Raw genomic sequence first — 25,140 nt, 5'->3', positions numbered from 1 at the left:
TCTTCACTTGAACTCTAGTGGCATTTAGGCCAGTGACCTCTGAGGTCATAATGCCTCAAAAACATCATTGTTAAGAATGCATACCCAATATATTTCAATTCATCATTACTACAGTAACTTACTGATTAAAATATTGGCTATTTTAAAACCATGTTAAAATAGTTTAAGTACATTTGAGATAAATTTTAAAAGCAATAAAAATATTAATGAGTTCTCTATATACTTAAAGCTTCTAGATTTGGGCAGAATTTGAAAATTCTACAACTTATGGAAAAAACCGGATCTTTAATTAAGCCTGTCAAGTCAAACAAAATGAAGCTAAAACCCCACTTCTATATCTCTCTGTTTCTAAAAATATAGAAGTATAATGTATTAGGAGTCATAATAAGGCAGTTATTGATATTTTTGTACATCTGTATATAAAAAACTGATTTTGATAATTTCCTCTCAATAACTATCCTATTCATGTAAAAGAAAATACGTGCAGATAGTTTCATTCTTTATTTGCTTCAAAAAACTGATGTGAAAATATTCAACATTATCTATAAAGAATTTCTATATTGTCTTTTCCTCAACTAGACATACAAAGTAAAAAGTGACTGTTAAGAGAAAACTTTGAAAATTCTCCAAAAGACCTTGAAATAACAAGGCTGCCATTGAACTTGCAAGAGAAGAATTATGCCAGAAATGATAAAGCCTAAGATTTTTAAGGCTTCAGTTTATTCTATATAAACAGTATGAAATAAAAATAATGTCATTCCTTCACTCGAAAGGGAGGGGGGGAAAAGCAAAATATAGTTACTCAAACATACACACACACACTTTTACCCAATCTTCTGAAACTAATGATTTCAAAACTAATTCAATTTCTATAGTATAATTCAAAGACATGAATTAATATTGCAAAAAGAAATAAATCTTTAAAAGGCATGTTGCCATCCTCTATAATCAAAGGCAGTAGTAACTTACTGCTCTTAAATTTTAGGCTCATAAATGAAGATTCCTATTTTGAATCACATTGCTGAAATAACCCCAAATAATTAAAGAATTAAAGAGCTGTTTCAGCTAATTGTTAATTAGTTCAGACTAGTGATATACTTTTTAATAAAAGTATTATGTAACGAGCACTGTTAACATCTCTAAAGGAACTTCTGAGAATTATTCATTTCTTTCATGTGAAGTGAGAAACAAAACAAAAAATCAAGTTTCTCCTCGAATAAGTTAAAAAAAATAAATGAATGAAAATCCTTAGGCTTTCAGGCAATTTGCAACCACTGTGCATTTATGTAGCTTCAAGTTAAGGAGAGACCAAAAGGAAGATTACATCTTCAAATGCTTTAGTCATTTGAAAAAACCTCACAATGTATTTACATTTCTCTAAGAATACAATACTTCTAGTTATAGAAGTATTTATAATAAGTAAATCCTGGCACTAGGGCTCTAAAGCTTACTTACCACAGGCTCATTAACTGAGAAAACAACTACTGCTCATTTAGCCATCAGCTATTTATTATTACACATTAAAGTAACAGGCATTACTCACCAGCCTCCATCAAAATTACATTCAACTACAGGCAGAGGGGATACTGGAAGGAAAAGCAGACTCTGACTCCGCTGCTTTGTCTTGAGCGGCTCCCAGATGAGCGCCCTGGGGACCGAGCCCTCAGGAAATGCACTGTGGCCTGCGGACGGCTTGCCACCCTGCCAGTCTGACACCAGGCTGACGTCACGCCCCAACATGTCACTGCAGCCGCAGATTGAGGCAGCTTCTTTAGAACAGTTTGTTGTGATTCTGTACGCCTTCCAGCCAGAGGAGTAGAATATGATTTCAGTTCCCTTCAAGTTGGCACACAGCACAGGGTAAAATACCAGCATACGTGGTTGCCAACGGCTTGTGAAGAGTGTTGTGAGGATTTTTAAATAACCTTAGCTCTCAAATAGACATTTTCTGTTAAAACTATAAGCAAACCTATTCAAGTGATTCCTTTCAAAACATTCTTTTGGGTTGCTGTTGTTTCCAAAGTTGATCCATATTTCAAAAAATTCAGCCAATAAAAGGTACAAAGAAAGCTAAAATTGTGGTGACCTAAATGGGAAGAGAATCCAAGACAGAGGGAATGTATGTGTATGTGTGGCGGATTCACCCTGCGTACAGCAAAAACCACACAGCATTGCAAAGGAACTACAGGAGTAGTGTTAGTTGCTCAGTCGTGTCCGACTCTTTTGCAACCCCATGGACTGCAGCCCACCAGGCTCCTCTGTCCATGGGATTCTCCAAGCAAAAATACTGGAATCGGTTGCCATTTCCTCCTGCAGGGGATCTTCCAGACCCAGGGACTGGTAGGTGGGTTCTTTACCAATAGTGCCACTTGGGAAGCCCTAAAATACTCCTATTAAAAAAAAAAAAAGTTAAAACTGCCTTCAGTTCTATTACCTAAAATGATGATGGTAATAATGATAATGATTGATCACATATTATGTCAAGCACTTTACAATCTCAGCTGAGCCTCAGAACCCAACCATCTAGTATCTGTAATTATCCGCATTTTATGGAAAAGACTGAGGCACAGAGAAGTTAGGGAACTTGCCTCGCCACAATGCTAGGAAGTGACTCTTGCTGTTGTTTTTTAGTCGCTAAGCTGTGTCCTGCTCTTTTATGACCCCATGGACTATATAGCCCACCAGGCTCCTCTGCCCATGGAATTTCCTAGGTAAGAACACTGGAGTAGGTTGCCATTTCCTCTTCAAGTGGGTCTTTCAACCCACTTGATCAAACCCACATTTTCTGCACTGGCAGGTGATTTATTTACTGCTGAGCCACCTGGGAAGTCCAGTAAGTGACTGAGCAGGACTCAAAACCCATACATCTGATCACTAAGTTATACCATTTAGCAGGAAAGATACCAGCTGTTAACATTCTGGTGAACAATCTTTTTGACCAGAGTTTGTGTATATAAACACATATTTATTCAATATAAGGAAATCAAACTATATATGTTGTTTTGCAACCCACTTTTTAAAACTCATTAATATGCCATGGTCACTTTTCCATGTCAGTAACTATATTCTTAACTTTTCTTTTTATGATGGCTGCCTATCACATTGATCTAAACCTAATTCCTACTGGATACTTAATTAAAAACTTTTTGTTATGAACAGTGCTTAGGGTAGCCTAGATACCTTTGTGCTTTCTTGTGTTTATCTGTGCAGGGTAATCCTTAGAAATGACGGGGATAGGTCAAAGCATGTGTATGTTTTCAACATCTGCCTCCTTGACACTCTAAAAAGAGGTAACAATTTATATTTATAACTTAATACATTATACTTCTTTCCCACATAAAGGATACTGACAGTTACTTTTCTTCCTTGCAAATCTAACAGAAAATACAGCTTTAATTGTGTGTTTGTGTGTTTTAGTTGCAAGTGAGGTTAAGGCTCTCTTCATGAGCTTGTTCACACGGAAGCAGTCCAGTTAAAGTCTACAAGCACGTAAGGTCTAGAGTCAGATGACTCTAAGACCAGCTCTTCTTCCAGTAGTTTTCAGACCACAGGCAAGTAACTTAGCCTTTCTATGCTTCAATTTCCTTATAGGGGAAATAAAGATAACAATTCAATCCTCATGGGATTTTTGTGAGAATTAAATGAGAAAACCCATGTAAAGCAATTGGAATCATGCCTACCACGTAACAAGTGTTTAATTAAATGTTAACTCATATTTAATGACCAATCATGTCTCTTCTGCATTTCATGCCCTTCAACTAAAAAGTGATTCTTAATAAGACTTTTATAAGTCTTATTTTTATAAGATGTACTGAAAATATCTTGTTAGCATGCTAATGACACAAAAATGTGAAGATACGTCAAAGTGAGTTGTCTTACAATTAACCTAGCATGTAACATAACCAGTGCTAAAAACAAAACAAAACAAAAAAAAAACACTCCTTTCATATGAAACTGCAATAACAGAAATTAAAAATAGCATTTCAAGTTGAGAAAACAAAATTGTTTCATCACATAGCTTGAAATATAGACAAGCAAGCCGACGCAGTTTGCTATAACCAAAAGGGTTTGCATATGTTTTAGAATAGTAGTCAGTCACTCATAGATCTGTCCTATTTTTTTTTTTTTTTTTGAAAGTGAAGGTTTTGTGAATCTCAATTAGTCTCTGTTTAAACTTCTCACACTAAAAATGAAAACAAAACCCATTCTTGAAGACATCAAAGAAAAGTTAACAAAATAACTTTTGCTATAGTTCTGAAAGCAAAGGACAGTCCCTATTAAATGACACAAACGATAACAAACTTTAAGCACAATATATGAAGGTTAGAATGTAGTAAGCTTATTACTCCTACCCTAAGCCAATGTGACCTTGTGTTATGTAATAAAGTCTTCAACTGTTCACATCATCAGGGCAGGCATAACAAAACACTTATGAAATGTACTAAGAAGGAAGCTATATATTTTTCTAGTAGATCTGGCTTAGGTGTAGTCATTGTTGTATATGCTATAAAATTTTCACCTCTGAAGGCAGACATTTCTGTAATCAAATGGCAGCATAAGGAAATGGCAACCCACACCAGTATTCTTGCCTGGAGAATCCCATGGATAGAGCAGCCTGGCAAGTTATAGTCCATGGGGTGCAAAGAGTCGGACACAACTGAGTGACTAACACTTATAGTATGTTTACAGAATCGCAGTGCCTTGGTGGTGCTACACACGGCTGCCAAGAGAAAGCGATAATGAAGCAGCAGAGACCTGTCAAGAGACTCTGAAAGATTACCAGGAACACGGAGAACTCTAGAACTAACAAATTGACCAGATTACCAGGAACTCCAAGAACTAACGAGCTGAGCGTTTGGTTTACAAAGTTACCAGCACCCAGCACTATTTCTCTAGGACCTGGGAGGCTCAGCCCCTCTGCCATCCCACCACGGTTTACAGGACTTCCACAGGGAAAACGGGGTGCTTGGGCAAGGAACATAAAAGGGGGAATTAGATAAGGTCCCTCCTCTCAAGGCCAGAACAGCCTGGAACTGACAGTTTACTAGGACAGAGAGCGCTGTAAACAGAATAACCTGATTTGCAGAGAACAGAAGAGGAAGTGGCTAACTGCCTGGGGGGATCTGGAGGAGGTTTAACAGAGGACAGTAAATGACAGCGGAGGAACTCTTTCCAGAGGACATTGCAGTTAGAGGTACCAGCAGTTGTGAAAGCACAAATTTAAGATGCAATCTAAACTTGACACCTACAAAAGGCACCCAATTAACAGAGGGGGAAAAAAAAAGCATACCAATAGGGCAATTCTCACAAGCACCTGGTGAGATTTTGCCCTGCTTTTCCCCAAAGCCAGGGATGGCTAATTTAGCTTTTTACGATTCTGCCCACACCATATTTTTAGGACAGGAAGCTAAGGGAGATTGTGGATATATGCCCCATTGTTTGCTGGAGCTAATAAGTGTCTTTAAATCAGTAGAGAAGCCTAAATCTCGATCCATACTGATTCTCTTTTCATGTATCTCTGTGCTGTAGGGCAGGAACCATGCTTTGTTAGAAAGCCACAGAAAAACAGTCCAGTGAGGGCCTGCAAAGTATTTGCCACCAAGTCATGTGCTTCATTCAGAACACTCTTTAGGGTTGTTTGTGATAATGACTGAGGATTCAGTTGTGATAACTATCATTTTTCAGTTCTCACTTCACTTAGTGGCATTTAATACTCTTGACCACTCTATTCTTAAAAATGCCACCATGGACCCCGAACTATGTGACCTGGTTCCCCAGCCTTCACTTTGCAAGTCAGGCATGAATCCAAATGACTTGATCGAGCACCCAACTGTCTCTATAATTTGGTGCTAGCTTACTCATCACTAGCACCCAAAGCTAGAGCTCTTTTAATAGATGAGAAACAGACCTACCTGTGTTTTTTCCATACTGTCTCATAGTGCTGGCTAACGCAAAGCACTCAAACATCCCATCACTTGGTAACTGATTTTTATCTCCTAGGTCACTTAATGCAAAACTTCCAGGTCAGAAAAATACTACTACAATGAGAAACCCACAGCCACATACTCAACGATGCATAGTTCTTCTAAGCTACCGGGCAATTATGTGTCTACCTGAGATAGTGGTAGACCCACAGGTTGAGATAGCGGTAGACCCACAGGTTGAAGGCTCAGTCCCACAAGACTGCCCCCACTTTAGATACCATCACAAATCCAGGTTATCCCTGCTTCTGACCCCTGGCTATAAATCCGGTTCAAATGACCCTCATGTCAGGTTTGACTGATTAGCTTGAGAAGCTCACAGAACTCACAGAAACAGTTACTTAACATTTATTAATTTATTATAAGGAATATTGGGCTTCCCAGGTGGCGCTAATGGTAAAGAACCCACCTGGCAATGCAGGAGACTTAAGAGATTGGGGTTCCATCCCTGGGTGAGGAATATCCCCAGGAGGAGAGCATGGCAACCCATTCCAGCATCTTGCCTGGAGAACCCCATGGACAGAGGAGCCTGGCAGGCTGCAGTCCATGGGGTTGCAAAGAGTCAGACACGACTGAAGCTACTTAGCACATGCGCATCAGGAATATTATAAAGGATACAAATATCCAGACAGAAGGTACACAGGCATATAGTTTACAGAGGGAAAGTCAGAGTACTTACAGCTTCGTTTTCCTTTCTTCCAAATTTCCAAATTAATTCATTTTGGCACATCAGCCACCATATCTTAACGACTTAAAGAGAAACCTCAAGGCAGCACTGATTACAAAAGTAAATTAAAAATACAGTCGTGCTTCAGTATCTTCATGGTCTTGGTTCCAGCACACCATCCATCCCCAAATTCATGGACTCTCAAGACCCTTATATAAGATGGCACAGTATGCTGCACAGTCTCCAGTATATTTTAAATCATCTGCAGATTACTTACAATACCTGATACATTGTAAATGCTATGTAAACAGGCAAATTCAAGGTTTGCTCTTTGGTACTTTTTGGAAACCACCCCCCTCCAATATTTTCGATTCACAGTTACTTGAATCAGCAGATACAGAATCCTTGGAGGTGAAGGACTGACTTTAATTCAAAAATATGCTGTCTCTCCTACCCTCGTTGTTGCTATTCATGTTGCTCAATCATGTCTGACTCTTTGCGACCCCCATGGATTGCAGCATTCCAGGCTTCCCTGTCCTTCACCATCTCACAAGCTTGCTCAAACTCATGTCCATTGAGTCAGTGACACCATCCAACCATCTCATCCTCTGTCATCCCCTTCTCCTCCTGCCTTCAGTCTTTCCCAGTATCAGGATCTTTTCCAATCAGTTGACTTTTCCCATCAGGTGACCAAAGTACTGGAGCTTCAGCTTCAGCATCAGTCCTTCCAATGAATATTCAGGACTGATTTCCTTTAGGATTAACTGGTTGGATCTCCTTGCAGTCCAAGGGACTCTCAAGAGTCTTCTCCAACACCACAGTTCAAAAGCATCAGTTCTTCAGCACTCAGCTTTCTTTATGGTCCAACTCCCATACTCATACGTGACTACTGGAAAAACCATAGCTTTGACTATATGGACTTTTGTCAGCTAGTAATGTCTCTGCTTTCTAATATGCTGTCTAGGTTTGTCATAGCTTTTCTTCCAAGAAGCAAGCGTCTTTTAATTGCATTATCCTCATTATCTTCTCTTAAAAGGTGAAAATCAGGCAAAGAGCAAATTAACTCACAGAAACTGAACACTCACAGCAAGTGATAGCCTGAGGTAGATTCCATACATTCCACGAGCGTACTGCACAGGTAACTACATCACCTGAAGGTCAGGACGAAAGAAACTCGACACCACAAAGGAAGACAATCACTATGAATATAGGAAGACAATCACTACGAGTGTCAACCCTCACTTGACAATGACCTAACAGTTCAGATATTCTCGATTCACTACCTTCAAAATGTTCAAGGGTTGTTCCATGCAACCAGTTAGGTTTTCTATTAGGGTTAAAATTTCATAACACAGCAAATTCTGAAAATGTAGTTGAAAGAGCTGAATGATTTAAGAATCAGATTAATCCACAAATACCTGCTTAGGAAGGAACCAATTATAACAAAAAAGTCCGTCATACCACAAGAGTTTTTTCCCCCAGGGAGTGGTAGCTACTAAATATACTTGCTTACTAACAAGACTTGAAACCATCTAATTTGAAAATATCTCTCAGGTCATCAATGAGCAACTTGGCCCTTAAAGGCCAGTTAATAAGATACTGATTCAGCCATTTTATAATCACTTTATTTCTTCTGATCCTTTCAAAACTGTTTCCACTTTTTGTGTGAGATTGGTAGCTATGACTTCCTCCTTATAAACTGTGTCATAATTTGTGTATCTCAACAATTTGTACACCTTTTCGGTCCAGCTCAAATGTTATCTCCTTGGAGAGATTTCCTCCAATCTCCTTCATTCAAGATGCAGTATATATCAGGAACAAATATCACGACCAAAAAATCTGCAGTCATACACACCTACATTTCAAAGACTCTGTCAATAGAGATGTTTATAGGCTATTCTGCAAAATAAATAGAACGTAACTAAACAACAACAAAAATATGCTCATGGAAAGTGGACTAATAATTTTACAGATTGATAAAACTAAATAAAAACCCAAATTAGAGAGACACTCTAAAAGGCAACAATGACGTGGGCATTAAAACTTGACTATTTTCCTTCCCGTTCACAACTATCAAATGATGTCTCAACTTCTGAGCCAGGTGAAATGTCTGGTTATATTTATATCTCCTTTGAATATGTGAACACCAAAACTATCTCTGGGTGTTTTCTCTTGATAGGGGAAAAATGGATTCTGAGTAGTCAATTTTTTTTAATAGGCTCTGGAATCTTTAACTGTATTTTAACTGTAACCAATAAAATTCTAGAAAGGTTCCAGGTCAAAGTATATGCCTGCCACAAATACAGTATGAAAACTTAACTGATTTTGTATACTTTAAAAATGCAATGCTCACTAATATACATCCAGTTTCCTTGTCAAGGTCCTAACTTCAATTCTGGATAAATGTATATTCTTGAACAATAGTTTGTGACTTATACTCTACTTAGATATAGATTGATTTTCATTCTTAAAGAAATCATAAACTCTAACTGGTTTTCTATAAAAACCTGATGTACCAACAAAACATCTATTATTCAAGTACTAGGTCGATTCTACACTTAAGCCATCTGCCTGGAGGATACATGGTCTGTTTTTGATGCAAGAATAGAATCAAACATATGACAATGTCACCAGTTTCATTATCATCAAAAAAACAGGCCTCAGAGAAACTTATTATAATGGCTGCTTTGTGCGTTGGCTTCATTAACTCAATAGGCGTATTGCTCACCCACTTGCAAAGAGGGTAGAAAAGATGCATGTTCTTAAAGGTTTTACTACCACATAACAGGGTGAAATCCATTATGCAGACTCATAATTGAGACACAGCCTGGGGACCAAAGAGACTTTTAACATATGCAATGGATTCAATGAAGGGTCCTCCGAAGTCATCCTTTTCTCATCATGATTATACAACACACACACAATCAGGTGGTCTTGTGGCAACAACTCCAAGACCATTTGCCTGTCAAGTTCGAGGTATGAGTTATCTCCCTTAAAAGACAAAACAGTTTTAACTTGCTGCTGCTGCTAAGTCACTTCAGTCATGTCCAACTCTGTGCGACCCCATAGACAGCAGCCCACCAGGCTCCCCTATCCTTGGGATTCTCCAGGCAAGAACACTGGAGTGGGCTGCCATTTCCTTCTCCAATGCATGAAAGTGAAAAGTGAAAAGTGAAAGTGAAGTCGCTCAGCCGTGTCCGATTCTTAGCGACCCCATGGACTGCAGCCCACCAGGCTCCCCCGTCACTGGGATTCTCCAGGCAAGAACACTGGAGTGGGCTGCCATTTCCTTCTCCAAAGCATGAAAGTGAAAAGTGAAAGTGAAGTCGCTTAGTCGTATACGACTCTCAGCGACCCCATGAACTGCAGCCTGCCAGGCTCCTCCGTCCATGGGATTTTCCAGGCAAGAGTACTGGAGTGGGGTGCCATTGCCTTCTCCGTCCATGCTACACTTCCACAATTACATTTCTGGCAATGAAGGGGTATGTAATTCCTTTGTCTGTTTTTATACCTCATTTGTACAAATTCCTTAGCCTATAAGTTTTTTCCTTTCTTTCAAATGAGAATACCTTATTTCAGAAGTTCACTGGAAATGTTATATATACCGCTAGTATATTATATAACATACTAGAATATATAACATACTAGTATACTAACATTCTAGTGTTGAAAAGAAAAATCAAACAACCTGGGCTGAGATTTAATTTCCTTGGCTATTATTAGTAGATTTTTTAAAAATTCATTTAACAAATGCTTATTGAGGATATTACTTCTTCTGTAGAAGAAACATTTGCTTGGCTCCTGCAGGAGAAGTAAACAAAAAAGAACTGAAATGTCAAAACTAGTTGTTGACGAGTAACTATTAATACATATGGAGAAGGAAATGGCAACCCACTCGAGGATCCTTGCCTGGGAAATCCCATGGACAGAGGACCCTGGTGGGCTACAGTCCATGGGGCTGCAAAAGAGTCAGACAGAACTTGGTGACTAAGTAAGAACTGCTACATAAATAATACGTAAGTAAGAAGATGATGACACCACCCTTATGGCAGAAAGTGAAGAGGAACTAAAAAGCCTCTTGATGAAAGTGAAAGTGGAGAGTGAAAAAGTTGGATTAAAGCTCAACATTCAGAAAACGAAGATCATGGCATCCATGATCCCATGGATCATGGGACCATCCATGGTCCCATCACTTCATGGGAAATAGATGGGGAAACAGTGGAAACAGTATCAGACTTTATTTTTGGGGGCTCCAAAATCACTGCAGATGGTGACTGCAGCCATGAAATTAAAAGACACTTACTCCTTGGAAGGAAAGTTATGACCAATCTAGATAGCATATTGAAAAGCAGAGACATTACTTTGCCAACAAAGGTCCGTCTAGTCAAGGCTATGGTTTTTCCTGTGGTCATGTATGGATGTGAGAGTTGGACTGTGAAGAATGCTGAGCGCCAAAGAATTGATGCTTTTGAACTGTGGTGTTGGAGAAGACTCTTGAGAGTCCCTTGGACTGCAAGGAGATCTAACCAGTCCATTCTGAAGGAGATCAGCCCTGGTATTTCTTTGGAAGGAATCATGCTAAAGCTGAAACTCCAGTACTTTGGCCGCCTCATGTGAAGAGTTGACTCATTGGAAAAGACTCTGATGCTGGGAGGGATTGGGGGCAGGAGGAGAAGGGGACGACAGAGGATGAGATGGCTGGATGGCATCACTGACTCAATAGACGTGAGTCTGAGTGAACTCCGGGAGTTGGTGATAGACAGGGAGGCCTGGCGTGCTGCGATTCATGGGGTCACAAAGAGTCAGACACAACTGAGCAACTGAACTGAACTGAACTGAACTGAAGAATATGAGATGCTCTAACATAAATGGATTCTGGAACCAGACTGTCTAGGTCAGAATCTTAGATCAGGCCTTAGGAAAACTGTTGTACCTCTTCTGTGCCATTCATCACTAAAATGGGTATAACAGCAGCATCTTCCTCATAGGATCTTTACAAGGACTAGATGAATGCAAGCATTAAAGCCTTTATAGAAGTATTTGACACATAATTAGAGCTCATTAAGCAACTACACAGAGAAGGAAATGGCAACCCACTCCAGTGTTCTTGCCTGGAGAATCCCAGGGACAAGGGAGCCTGGTGGGCTGCCATCTATGGGGTCGCACAGAGTCGGACATGACCGAAGTGACTTAGCAACAGCAAGCAACTACAATTATTGTTCTGAAAGACACATGGATCAAAAAAGCAGAGACAAATGTACATGAACTTTGAGCCTAAATGCATAGAGAACAGGTAGAATCAGGAGGGTAGGAAACAGAAAAGTCATGATGAAAAACTACTGTAGTAAAAATGACACTGCTGATGTCCGGCCCGGTCATAATGCAGTGGTTTAGAAGGTGGGTGTTCAGAAAGCTGGGTGAAGAGCAGGGTTGAAGGTGTGAACAGCAGACAAAGGAGCCTGGGTGTCACATAGCAGGCCATGAGGAGTTGCTAAGGAGGGGTTATGATCAAAGATTAATCAAACAGGGGTTGGTGAAGGTTTGGATTTTTCACAAATGCCCCTGAGGAAGTGGATTTTCCCATATAGCAAGTTTGTTTACTGCAAAATAGGACTTATACTAACAAGCTCACCAGCACGAATAGAGTATGAAGCTGGCGTCTAAGTGGGCTTCCACTGTCTGGAGATGAATGAGTCAACAAATGAATGAGAAGGAAGATGAGATTTGATACTGATTTGAAAACAAGCTGACTCAGTTCATGACAAATAGATGGGGAAAAAATGGAAACAGTGACAGACTTTATTTTCTTGGGCTCCAAAAATCACTGCATACAGTGACTGCACCCATGAAATTAAGACGCCTGCTCCTTGAAGGAAAGCTATGACAAACCTAGAGAGTGTATTGAAAAGCAGGACATCACTTTACCAACAAAGGTCCATATAGCCAAAGTTACAGTTTTTCTAGTAGTCCTGTATAGATGTGACAGTTGGACCATAAAGAAGGCTGAGCGCAGAAGAATTGATGCTTCTGAACTGTGGTGCTGGAGAAGACTTTTGAGAGTCCCTTGGACAGCAAGGAGCTCAAACCAGTCAATCCTAAAGGAAATCAACCCAGAATATTCACTGGAAGGACTGATGCTGAAGCTGCTAAAGTTCCAATACTTTAGCCACCCAATGCAAAGAGCTGACTCTTTGGAAAAAATTCTGATGCTGGGAAAGATTGAAGGTAGGAGAAGGGGATGATAGAGGATGAGATGGTTGGATGGCATCACCAACTCAATGGACATGAGTTTGAGCAAGCTCCAGGAGACGGGAAGGATGGGCCTGTCCATGGGGTCACAAAGAGACATGACTGAGAGACTGAACAACAATAGTTAATATTCCTGTTTAGATTTTGAGTGAAAACGTGCCAGTGAGCTCTCAATACAGCCGACCTCTGGGAACTACCAATGTGTAGTTATCCACTACCCAATCTCCCATTCTTATACAGCTTCATTCCGGGAAGCAATGCTCCCAAACAAAGGATTCCCTTCCCTGGCTTCCCTGTAATCAGGTAAGATCACATTACTAAGATACAGCTGTGAACAGGTGCCATGTGGGGCCCGGGAAAGGATGCTTAAAGGGAGCTGACTTAGATAGGCAATGAATGCTTTTTTGGCTCTTCTGGTTTTATTTATCCTGGATGGAATGACAGCCACTTCAGGACACAAAGTAACCTTGAGAAAGGAAGTCTCATGCTAGATGGAAGTAGGAAAATGGAAGGATTCTAGGGCCCTGACTCCAATCCTAGAAGGCTTGACTCTGAGGATACTTCACTTGAAAGGGAAAACTACTCTTTGGCAGGTCAATCCCATCATAGCCAAATAGACTTCCCAAATAACACAGCTAGCCACTAAATGTTACTACAACTCACTGCAACTGATGTCACATAACGACTATGTCCCTAAACTCAGGGGTCCACGCAGCTCTGTCACCATCGCTAGACTGATGTCAGGGATGTCTTGGTTCTTTGCTGTATTTCTTGTACCTGGCCCAGAACTTGCTGCAAAATAGTCAGTCAACAGGGGGTCCTCCAGGGTGATGAAGCTATGGGGAGAGGGTCTGGGATCTGTCAGCAGCTAGCTGTGGAGGAAGGGTTGAGATAATAAGACCAAACACAGAGAAAAGCAGCAAAAACCCTATGAGTTAAGCATTGCTGCTGCTACTGCTAAGTAGCTTCAGTCGTGTCCGACTCTGTGCGACCCCATAGACGGCAGCCCACCAGGCTCCCCCGTCACTGGGATTCTCCAGGCAAGAACACTGGAGTGGGCTGCCATTTCCTTCTCCAAAGCATGAAAGTGAAAAGTGAAAATGAAGTCGCTCAGTCGTGTCCGACTCTTTGCGACCCCATGGACTGCAGCCTACCAGGCTCCCCCATCCATGGGATTTTCCAGGCAAGAGTACTGGAGTGGGTTGCCAGTGGGTTAAGCGTTACTGATTCCAAACCCTATTGCCACTCCCCAGAGTTGCATCCGTGGCTTCTACAGAGTTTGAGTATATAAACCAGCTAATTTCTCTTGCCTAAAGGTTCGAGTCCGATTTCCATAACAAAAGAGTCTGGTGTAAGACAATGCATTTAGGAAATGGCAAGGTGATTTTCAAGGTATATAAAACAGAATAGGAAAGAAAATAACAACAACATAAAGTCCCTTCAGGGACTTCCTTGGTGGCCTAGTGGCTAAGACTCTGTGTTCCCAGTGCAGGGGGTCTGGGGTCGATTCCTTGTCAGGGAACTAGATCATGCATGTCACAAGTAAGACCTGACACAGCTAAATAAGTTAATTAATTAAAAAAAATCCCTTTCCTCAAATTGTAAAATACTTGCTACGTCTAAACAAAGCTGCTAAATAAACAGGGCAAAGAGAACAAAGGACAAATTCAAGAATGATACTTTCACATATATTTCCTGTCTTTGATAACCAATGTTTCAGCATCAATTTAGCTTCTGAAATGTGAAATTCAAATGCTTTTTTATTATCAGCAAAAAAAGAGCAGCAGTAATTAAGAGTTCCAGATAACTGAGAAATTTTAGACATTTGCTCTAGGCCAGTGGTTCCTAAACTCAAATTCTGGTTGCCTCAGAATCACTGGAGAGCTGGCGTTTTTACCTATAAAATTTCCTGAGTTTTACATGTAGGAATTAGGAAGTATACTAAGCTGTTTTTTTTTTTTTTCTTCACATTTTAACAAAACATTTTCTATCTATCCTTTGGTATGAGTTAGGATGTGCTCAGTAACAGAATACTCAATTAAAAAGTGGCTTAAGACTTCCTTTGTGGTCCAGTAACTAAGATCTGATCCCTGGTCAGGGAACTAGACCCCACATGCCACAACTAAAAAACCGCATGCCATAACAAAGATCAAAGATCTCACGTGTGGCAACCTGGAACAGCCAAATAAATAACAATGTGCTCACAGTCACTCAGTTGAGTCCGACTCTTTGCGACCCCATGAATTGTATCCTGCCAGGCTCCTCTATCTGTGGGATTTTCCAAGCAAGAATACTGGAGTGGGTTTACTTTTTAACAATAAATACTGTTTTAAAACTGGGTGCTATATTTAAAATGGATTACCAACAAGGACCTACTGTATGGCAAAGGGAATGCTGCTCAGTGTCATGTGGCAGGCTGGATAGGAGTAGGGTTTGGGGGAGAACGGATACACGTATATGTATGGCTGGGTCCCTTTGCTGTCCACTTGAAACTATCACAATATTGTTAATCAGCTAAACGTTAATATAAAAAGTTAAATAGTTGTTTTAAAAAGCTGCTCAAACAGTGAAAAGTTCAGTATCTCAAATGGCAAGAAGAGGCAGAACGGTCTCTGGGATGACTAGTTCAGAAGCTCAGTCATGCCATGGCCCTTGGGTGGGCTCCTCTGTGAGTCCCTTACTTTTTTCTCATGGTTCCACAGCAGCCACTGAAGCTCTAAGTATCGTGCTCTCATTGTAAAAAAGGGAACGAATTCTTGTCTTAGGCCCCCCACCCCCCCCCTTTTTTTTTTTAAAGAAAATGAAGAAAACCTGCACAGTTCTTCAGCTTAGACCAATCACTGGCATACGGCCTAGGACTAACTCCCTAAGAATAATTATGATCTACACCCTAGGACTGAGGAGACTCACTTTCCTAGAACATATGGAAGAAACTATCACCAGGACAAAGTCTGGACTCTCTCCAACAGGAAGAAAGTTGGAGGGATGTGTGGACAGCAGATTGGTAGGGACCAAAAGGGTCCAACACATTCTGTGACAAAGTAATAAGCCATGTTTAAACCAATCAAAATGCAATTCAGCAGGGAGAAACCAGTTCAGTGCAGTAAGAGACTGGAAAACCTTAGCAATGAGCAAGCAAAGGTAGATCAAGCTGCCAGCTTTGGTCAGAAAGATCCCCTGGAGAAGGAAATGGCAACCCAATCCAGTATTCTTGCCTGGAGAAGTCCATGGACAGAAGAACCTGGTGGGCTACAATCCACGGGGTTGCAAAGAGTCAGACACGACTGAGTGACTAACACAAACACACAAGCTGCCAACAGAAAAAGAAACGAAAGACGTATCCAACTGAAAACTGGAAGGACAGAAAGTTGGTACTTTCTTATGCAGTGAAATTACCGTAAATCAAATAAAAAACTGGATTTGAAAATTACTAGTCAGGAATCTTTTCCTACTGAAAGCAACCTGTGTGTCCATTACTACTCTGATTGTTAGGTCAGTTAAATATTTCAAAAATGCTATTTACACATTAGATATAAAAGACAAAATGAAAGGAACGGATACCCTAACAAATAACAGAGCACATTCACTTCTTAAATACTGTTCTTAAAACTTTTGTTCAGATGCCTGAGGATCAATGGCATAACACTATGGATACTGAAACACAATCTTTAGATATGGGCCACTTTCATAGGCTTCCACTGAAAAATTTCAAACAAACAATATATACTAGTTTTTTTGGACCCAAAGATAAAACATCCTGATTATTCAGAATTCCAGCTGAAAGTCCCAGTGTCAGTTCGAGGGCCCAGCATAAATATGTAGTATTGTCAGGAATGTAAAAATTCAGCTGCTATGGAAAACAGTTGAGTAGTTCCTCAAAAAGTTAAACACAGAATTAAAATTACCTTACTACCTACCAATTCAACTCCTAGATATATACTCCAAAGAATGGAAAACAGGAATTCAAACAAATACTTGTACACAAATGTTCTGGTGGCACGCTTCACAAAAGCCAAAAGGCAGAAACAACCCAAACATCCATCAGTGGGTCAATGAGTAAAGAAAACGTACCACATACACACAATGGAACAGTATTCAGCCACAGATGCTGCAACATGGCTGAACTTCAAAACCATTACGTTAAGTGAAAAAAGGCAGACATGGAAGGTCACATGCTGTATGATTACATTCATAAGAAATACTTAGAGAAGTTAAATTCAGTCACAGAAGGCTGATTAATGACTGCCAGGGATTGGGGGAGGAGGAGGAAATTGGGAGCAACTGCTTACTAGGCACAGGGTTTCCTTTTGAGGCGATGAAATTATTTTGAAACTACCTAGAGGTGATGGCTGTCTACCATTGGGAATAAACTGAATGCCACTGAACCATATGCTTTTAAATGGCTTATTTTATGCTGTATGAATTTTACAAATATTAAAAAATAACTGATATAGCTGTAATATGAAATACGTGAAGATTTGAAGGAAGACGTGCAATTAAATTTAGTCAATACTGATCAGGAGTACTTCAACCTGCTATAATACAGCACAGCATTCTACAATTCTTCCTCCAGTTGGATATAATCCGGGATCTTTCTCATTACATACAACATTCTAGGATTTAATATGTGAATCTACATTCTGAATTTCAGATTAATTCTCACAACACAAATCCAGCTCATTTAGGAAAAAGCCAAGTTAAAAAGCATTCTGATCTAAATCACAAATGAAAGAGAACTTAATTATTTACCAATACAGGGAGCCATAATGAAATTTCTTGGTAGTTTAGGACCCTCTAACATCACTTTATAGCTGTTTTTGCTTCTCAAGAGAAAGATGGAATAAATAGACTGTTTGCTACCCCTGTTGTTTTAACAGGAAGGTTCTATGGGCCACCAGAGTGGTCCATCCAAGAAAGCAGACCATATAGTACGACATAACAAGGGAAAAGAACAGGCAACATTTGCAATTCTGTGCTAAAACTCTACATGTTCTGGAAATAAAACTCCATATTTGGAGCTTTCCTGGTGGTTCAGTGGTAAAGAACCCTTCTGCTGATGCAGGAGACATGGGTTCAATCCCTGATACTGGAAGATTCCACATGCTGTGGAGCAACTAAGTCCGTGTTGCACAACTACTGAGCCCACGTGCCGCAACCACTGAGCCTGTGTGCCCGACAGCCTGTGCTCCGCACCAGGAGAAGCCACTGCAGCAAGAACCTGACACACCGCAACTGGAGACAGGCCCTCACTCACCGCAACTAGAGAGAAGCCCACACAGCAACCAAAGACCGAGCCCAGCTGAAGATAAACAAACAACAGCAACAACAAAAGAGCCCAACTCCATGCTTGTCTACAAGTCTCCATCCAGATGGAGCAACCCCAGCAGTCCTGGGCCTATGAAATATTTAGGTACTGAGATGCTCACTCTGGGATCGGCAGAACCGGCAAAAGCCAGGTACCACCTGGCACTTCACACAGAGAGCATGAAGAGACCCTTTTTGTGGGTGTCTATCCCTTATTGTCTTAGAAGTGCTGTTGCATTGTGGCTGAAAGAGAACTCCAATGCTGACAGAATCTAATACATTTATAAGATACAAAGCATACATATAGACTTTATTTTCTTGGGCTCCAAAATCACCGTTGATGGTGACTGTAGCCACAAAACTGAAAGACACTTGTTCCCTGGAAGAAAAGCTATCACCAACCCAGACAGCAAAAATCAGAGACATTACTTTGCCGACAAACATCCGTCTAGTCAAAGCTATGGTTTTTCCGCTAGTTGTGTATGGATGTGAGAGTTGGACTATAAAGAAAGCTAAGCATTGAAGAATTGATGCTTTTGAACTGTGGTGTTGGAGAAGACTCTTGAGGGTCCCTTGGACTGCAAGGAGATCAAACCAATCAATCCTAAAGCAATCAGTCCTGAATATTCACTGGAAGGACTGATGCTGAAGCTGAAACTCCAATACTTTGGCAACCTTAAGTGAAGAACTGACTCATCCAAAAATACCCTGATGTTGAAGGCAGGAGGAGATGGGGATGATAGAGGACGAGATGATTGGATGGCATCACCATCTTGCTGGACATGACTTTGAGCAAGCTCTGGGAGATGCTGAAGGACAGGGAAGCCTGGTATGCCGCAGTCAATGGGGCTGCAAAGAGTTAGACATGACAGAGCAACTGAACAACAACAACAACACATTTCACAAGTCAGTGGCACATCTTACTTTTTTAAAGTGTTACCTATTAAAGCCACAGAATTTTGAAGTATTATCATATTAATATCCAATGAATATTCATTAGAAGGACTGATGCTAAACCTCCAATACTTTGGCCACCTGATTCAAAGAGCTCTTTGGAAAAGATCCTGATGCTGAGAAAGATTGAAGGCAGGAGGAGAAAGGAATGACAGAGGATGAGATGGTTGGATGGCATCATCGACTCAATGGGCATGCGTTTGAGCAAACTCCAGGAGATGGTGAAGGACAGGGAAGCCTAGCGTGCTGCAGTCCATGGGTTCGCAAAGAATCAGACACAAGTCAGCAACTGAACAACAACAACACATTAATTTTACAGTTACGGGGAGGGGGTCATCAGTAACATTTTGGAAGCAGGAATCAAAATTAGGCCAGGATCAACTCACTGCAAAGCTACTTGGATAAAATCCCAGATGTGATGTGCACAATAATTGAAGGAAACAACAAAAAAATCTCATACACATAAAGTATTCTTCCTGCCTCAGTAAAACAGATAAATATTTATCTAGTAACATCTTTTGGATTATGTGAGCTGATCCACTGAGCAAAATCTTAGGCCAAGCAAACTGGTAGCTACCTCCCCGAAGCGTGGAGTTGGATGGAGTGACCGCCACTGGCAGGGAAGGCAGACACTCCCCACCCCAACGGCATTACGCCTGACCCAATGCACATGTTTACAGTATCCGCCTGGCTCTCAGGCGCCTATTCAGGCATGTCATCCCAGGATTAAAGAGTAACTACAACGAAACCTGACATACCTCTGTTTAAAAAAATATTTACGTACACGTCTGGGTCTGACTCAAACATGTTATTTTCTCTGGCACTGATTTTTTACCTCCCTTCTTGATTGTATGTATTTATTGTTATTTATGTATTTATTGTTAACTTACTGTCTTTGTTACGAGCCATTTCAAATTCTTCATGGCAAGACGTGGTTTGTGAATAAATGGAAGTTTCTAGTGCTTGAACCAGCTCTGCGCTCATTCACTAGTTCAGTTAGCAATGATTGAGTGTGCCTAGCAAGAGGGGCTGTTGTGTACCCCTAAGAGGGTGCACACATACAACTACATTGTGTGATTCCTGCAGCTGAGAACAAATATATCAGTAAATTAGGTGATGCTTACTACATCTTACCTAATGTCATATTTCTATTTCAGAACCCCACCCAGGGTACCATGTTATATTCAGTCGTTGTGTTCTCAGGCTCTTCTTGGTTGTGACAATTCTCAGACTTTCCCTGTTTTTCCTGACCCTAGAGTGTTTATGTACAGTGCCTTTTTAAAAAAAAATTATTTTTTAATTGAAGAATAATTGCTTTACACAATTTTGTTGTTTTCTGTCAAACACCAGCATGAATCAGCCATAGGTGTGTACAGTGTCTTTTGTCTTTAGTCTTATAGACCGTTCACTTTCAAAGTCACTCTGGTCCATAACTTTCTGCCCCAGTAAGGTTGTGTCATAATTCTGTAACAGTTAGCTTCTATTATCACAGTTTGCATCCTGTCCTGTGATCCCTAAGTGATTTTTAGAATATGCATAGTTTTGTTTCACTCTTTGTGAGTAAAATCCAACGGGTTTTGTCCAGTTACCTCAACTCCAACATTACACAGAATAATTTACCACCCTAAAAATTACCTGTGCTTTACGTGTTCAACCCTCCTTGCTCCCAAACCCCTAATCTTTTCATTGACTCTGTAGCTTTGCCTTTTCCAAAATGTCCATGGAACCATGCAGTTCTGCTGACTTTTTAGATTGGTTTCTTTCATTTGGCAGTGGTGGTTTAGTCGCTAAGTCATCTCTGACTCTTGAGACCCCATAGCCTGCCAGGCTCTTCTGTCCATGGAATTTTCCAGGCAAGAATCCTTGGCATGGGTTGCTATTTCCTTCTTCAGGGGTTATCCCAACCCCACTGGAAAAGACTCTGATGCTGGGAAAGAATGAAGGCAGGAGGAGAAGGGGATGACAGAGAATGAGATGGTTGGATGGCATCACCAACTCAATGGAAATGAGTTTGAGCAAGCTCTGGGAATCAGTGATGGACAGGGAAGGCTGGTATGCTGCAGTCCATGGGGTCGCAAGGAGTCAGAACCAACTGAGTGACTGAAATGAACTGTGTCTTTTTGTGGCTTGTCCATTTCTTGTTACTGCTCTATAATATTTCATTATATATGGATGTACCAGTTTGTTTATCCATTCACCCCTTAAAAGATATAATTTTTGCTGCTTCTAGTTTTGGCAACTATGTATAAAGCTGCTATAAACATCATGTACAAGGTTTTGGTGTGGACATAAGTTTTCAACTCATTTGGGTAAATACCAAGACGCATGATTACAAAATTGTATGCTAAGACTATCTTTAGCTTTATAAGAGACTGCCAAACTGTCTTCCAATTTTGTGTTTCCAACACAACAATGCGTCATGGAGTTTCTGTTGCTCCACGACATTGCCAGCAAATGATATTGCCAGTTTTTTTGGATTTTAGCCTATCTCAAAGGTGTGTAGTGTTATCTCACTATTACTCAACTTGAATTCCCCAATGACAAACCTGTTGAGCATCTTTTCATATACTTCTTGGCCATCTGTGTATTTTCTTTGGCAAGATGTCTACTCAAATCTTTGTTTGCTCATATTTTAATTGAGTTGTTTTCTTATTGTTGAATAAAGACATTTTTTATAAAAGAATTGGCTTTTGTTCAGATTTACACAATTTACTAGAGAAGAGATTATAAATCAATCTCATCATTTCACCTAGGTCAGCAAAAACAGAACCAACAACAAACTACTTGATTCTTTGGTCTTATTTTTTTTTTTTAAAGCAGTACATAAAATGAAATCAATCTCAAATGCCAGTCTTCTGCAGAGAAATAATTGAAATTAAGGTACATTCATGAAACAAGTGCACTATAGAGCTTTTAACACATTTATTATAAATTCTGAGCACAGTCTGGCTTTATAAAAGATTGAGAGCTATGTTATTTAAAATACAAGCCATGTAAAATAAATGGCACAGCCTATCCACTATTAGGGCTTTGGTAAACATCTATGTTCCATTTCCATACTTCAGTCAAGCTTAATGGTGCAGATTCCAAGTCAGTTAACTGGTCATTTTTCTCAGGTGGCTTTTTACCTGGAGATGTGGCTAATAACAATACAAAGGAAATTAACTCCTTTATTTTCTGTAGGAATTATAACAGCATTCAATGGGACAATGTGATGGATGCATTCAATCACTGGTTTTTAAAAAACATCTATTGAAGAGGTTTTTGATTTTCTCTTTGTGTGAATTTGTTTTTTGAGGAAAAAGAAAAATCTTGGGTGAGTGTGTATACCAAATGCTATTCTACAGTGTACAACACAGACAAGCAGAAAGACGTCAACAATGCTTCTGTTGTTCCCATTTTTAATGACTTCCCACTTTCATATCTACCAAAACCAACTATTTAAGAATTAATCACACAGCTTTCCTTGAATGATACCAAAAATTCCAGATATTCATTAAGTCGAAGATCATCTTTCCCTCTGAAAAAAATCCATAGGAGAAAATATTCAACTAAAACTGAAAACAATTTAACCGTATTTTAAAAATATAAGGATATGTGAAATGTTACACCAGTATGCTTTTCAAATACGAGTAGGTTACCTATAAGCACTCATTATGTAGTAAGTTAGCCTATTTAAATTATGATTGCCAATTCATGACAGGAAATTTAAAAAGCAAGAAACAGAAGTAATCCAGAGCAGTACATATCCAAATGAATCATGAAGCTTTTGTAGTTGCCTCTATAAACAAAACAAATAGTGTGCACACACATACACAAACCCAAACAAACAACAAAAAACTCAAGACAGTCAAGAATCTGTCTGCAATGCAGGAGACCCAGGTTCAATCTCTGGGTCAGGAAGATCCCCTGGAGAAGGGAGTGGCAACCCATTCCAGTATTCTTTCCTGGAGAATTCCATGGACAGAGGAGCCTGGAGGGCTACAGTCCATGGTGTTGCACAGAGTCAGACATGACTGAGTGACTAACAACAGTAGTCTTGGTGGATTAAAAATAGACGTATAAGCAACAAGTTTGTTATTAAAGAGGTTTGACTGCATTTCAAGTTTGGAAATATAATCACATTTTGAATGTACTATATATCACTACCCACACAGTAGTATCTTTTAAAAGGATTATTAATTTTTAAAAATATACGTAGACATGTGGAAGAAAATAGAACCAAACAGTCAGATGATCCCAATGCCTAGAATAATCAGTTCACACAGAAATAAATAAATGAAATATACACAGATGATTTGAAAATTCAGAAGCTCTTTTAGGCAGAGAGTGAGAAGTAAAACCCATCTAAACCCTGCCCTTCCAATCCAGGCAACCTGTTGTCACCTTCTACTTCAGATAGACCAATTATTGTAACCCCCTCCTTTCTTTCATGGGAGCAAAGTCAATCATATAATTTAGATATATTTTTCACAGAGAAAAGGATGTATTTTTGGAGCAACATTTCTGTTCTATAGTATTTTTGGATACTGCTGCTAAGGTCATGAATTTTTAATATAGGAGAATATGTTGTTATCACTTGTTCTTGTTAGTCTAATGAAAAGTAAGGTTCCTGTCAGGTCTAATGAAAAGTAAGGTTCCTTTCCCAAATGAGAATAAAACATAGTCATTCCTCATCCTGTAGTGTTTTGGACAACTGGGTTAAATAGTTGGTATTTTTTTTTAATTGCTGGTGTCCCCAACTTTTAAATTTACAAAGAAGGTCAACAGTTGGGGTTTGGGCAAAAATAAGTCAGTTCAAGCATGTGACACTGCAGGAGAAAACATCTTGAGCAAAAATTACTGGTGACCCCTTTCAGCTCTCTGCAGAATATTGTCCCTGACAGGTGTAAAGCCATGCTACTCGATAATCCCATTTCTCTTTCATTCACATCCACAACTACTGGAGAAGTCACCTATCGGTTTAAACAAGTTTCAGCAGATGTTCTTATTCTCTAATATACGGAGATAACTGAAATCACAATACCCATGTCCTTCCATTACCACACCTGGACAGTCAGCTTCTAGGATGGCATCCAATGATCCTGAACCAGAATCATCCAGCTAATCTTAGCAAACCTTTGATCTGCAGAAATGTTTATCATTTTTTTTAAAGGCTACACTTTGGGACAATGTGTTTTGCAGCAATAGGTAAATTAATGTAACCCATTAAAATTTTCCTAAAGCTTTCAGGTATTACTAAGTTTTCTTCAATGTAAAAGCACTCTTCCTTCGGTTCTCCCATTTTTCTCCTTCTACCAAAATTTCTCTAGAGAGTCCACACTGCTAAAACTGCTTTCTCAAAGGTCAATCAATACTCTCATAATTGCTACATCAATGATCTGGGTTCTTTTTCTCATCCCTTTGATGCCTATACAACTTTTGACAACTGGAAATCTTTACACCGTTGGCTTCCACAACAGTGAATTCTCCTGAGGACCGACCCAGGCTCCCTGGACTAATTTTCTGACTTTTTTCATGTGCTATATTTTTATTCCTATCCATGAATTACAGGTTACTTCTCCAAGATTCTGACTTTTGTCCCCATTTTTCCCCACAATAGATACGACAGTATCAACTGCCACAACCAGGTTATCAAGTACAAATATGTGAGGCCTTATGCCAACCTCTTTGTATACTATATAGATCATTCCATGGGCTTCCCCAGTAGCTCAGCTGGTAAAGAATCCGTCTACTACTCAGGAAATCCCGGTTTGATTTCGAGTAGGGAAGATCCCCTGGAGAAGGAACAGACTACCCACTGCAGTATTCATGGGCTTCCCTGGTGGCTCAGACCATAAAGAATCCACCAGCAACGCAGGATTCCTGGGTTGGGAAGATGCCCTGGAGCAGGGCATGGCAACTCCGGTGTTATTGCCTGAGAATCCCCATGGACAGAGGAACCTGGCAGGCTATTGTCCATGGGGTCACAAGGGGTCAGATACA

At 39.9% G+C, this 25,140-nt stretch overlaps 1 protein-coding gene across 19 annotated transcripts in view; it reads right to left on the bottom strand.

The window, feature by feature from the left end:
* Nucleotides 1–25,140, bottom strand: part of PLEKHA5 (pleckstrin homology domain containing A5) — a 258,725-nt gene that overhangs the window by 121,916 nt on the left and 111,669 nt on the right. For 2 of the 19 annotated variants that reach the window (XM_025283342.3, XM_025283341.3), the window contains exon 1: nt 1,544–1,713. The exons of 9 other annotated variants lie outside the window; for them this stretch is intronic. The gene's annotated coding sequence lies outside the window, so the exon portion shown is untranslated. Of the gene's footprint in view, nt 1–1,543; nt 1,735–25,140 lie in introns of those variants that run through there. 8 more of the 19 variants (XM_006059617.4, XM_025283333.3, XM_025283336.3 and 5 more) reach the window with 8 other exon arrangements.

Source organism: Bubalus bubalis, chromosome 4 (genome assembly GCF_019923935.1).
Source record: "Bubalus bubalis isolate 160015118507 breed Murrah chromosome 4, NDDB_SH_1, whole genome shotgun sequence".
Classification (NCBI taxonomy): Eukaryota; Metazoa; Chordata; class Mammalia; order Artiodactyla; family Bovidae; genus Bubalus; species Bubalus bubalis.
This window is presented reverse-complemented; position numbering and strand designations above follow the sequence as displayed.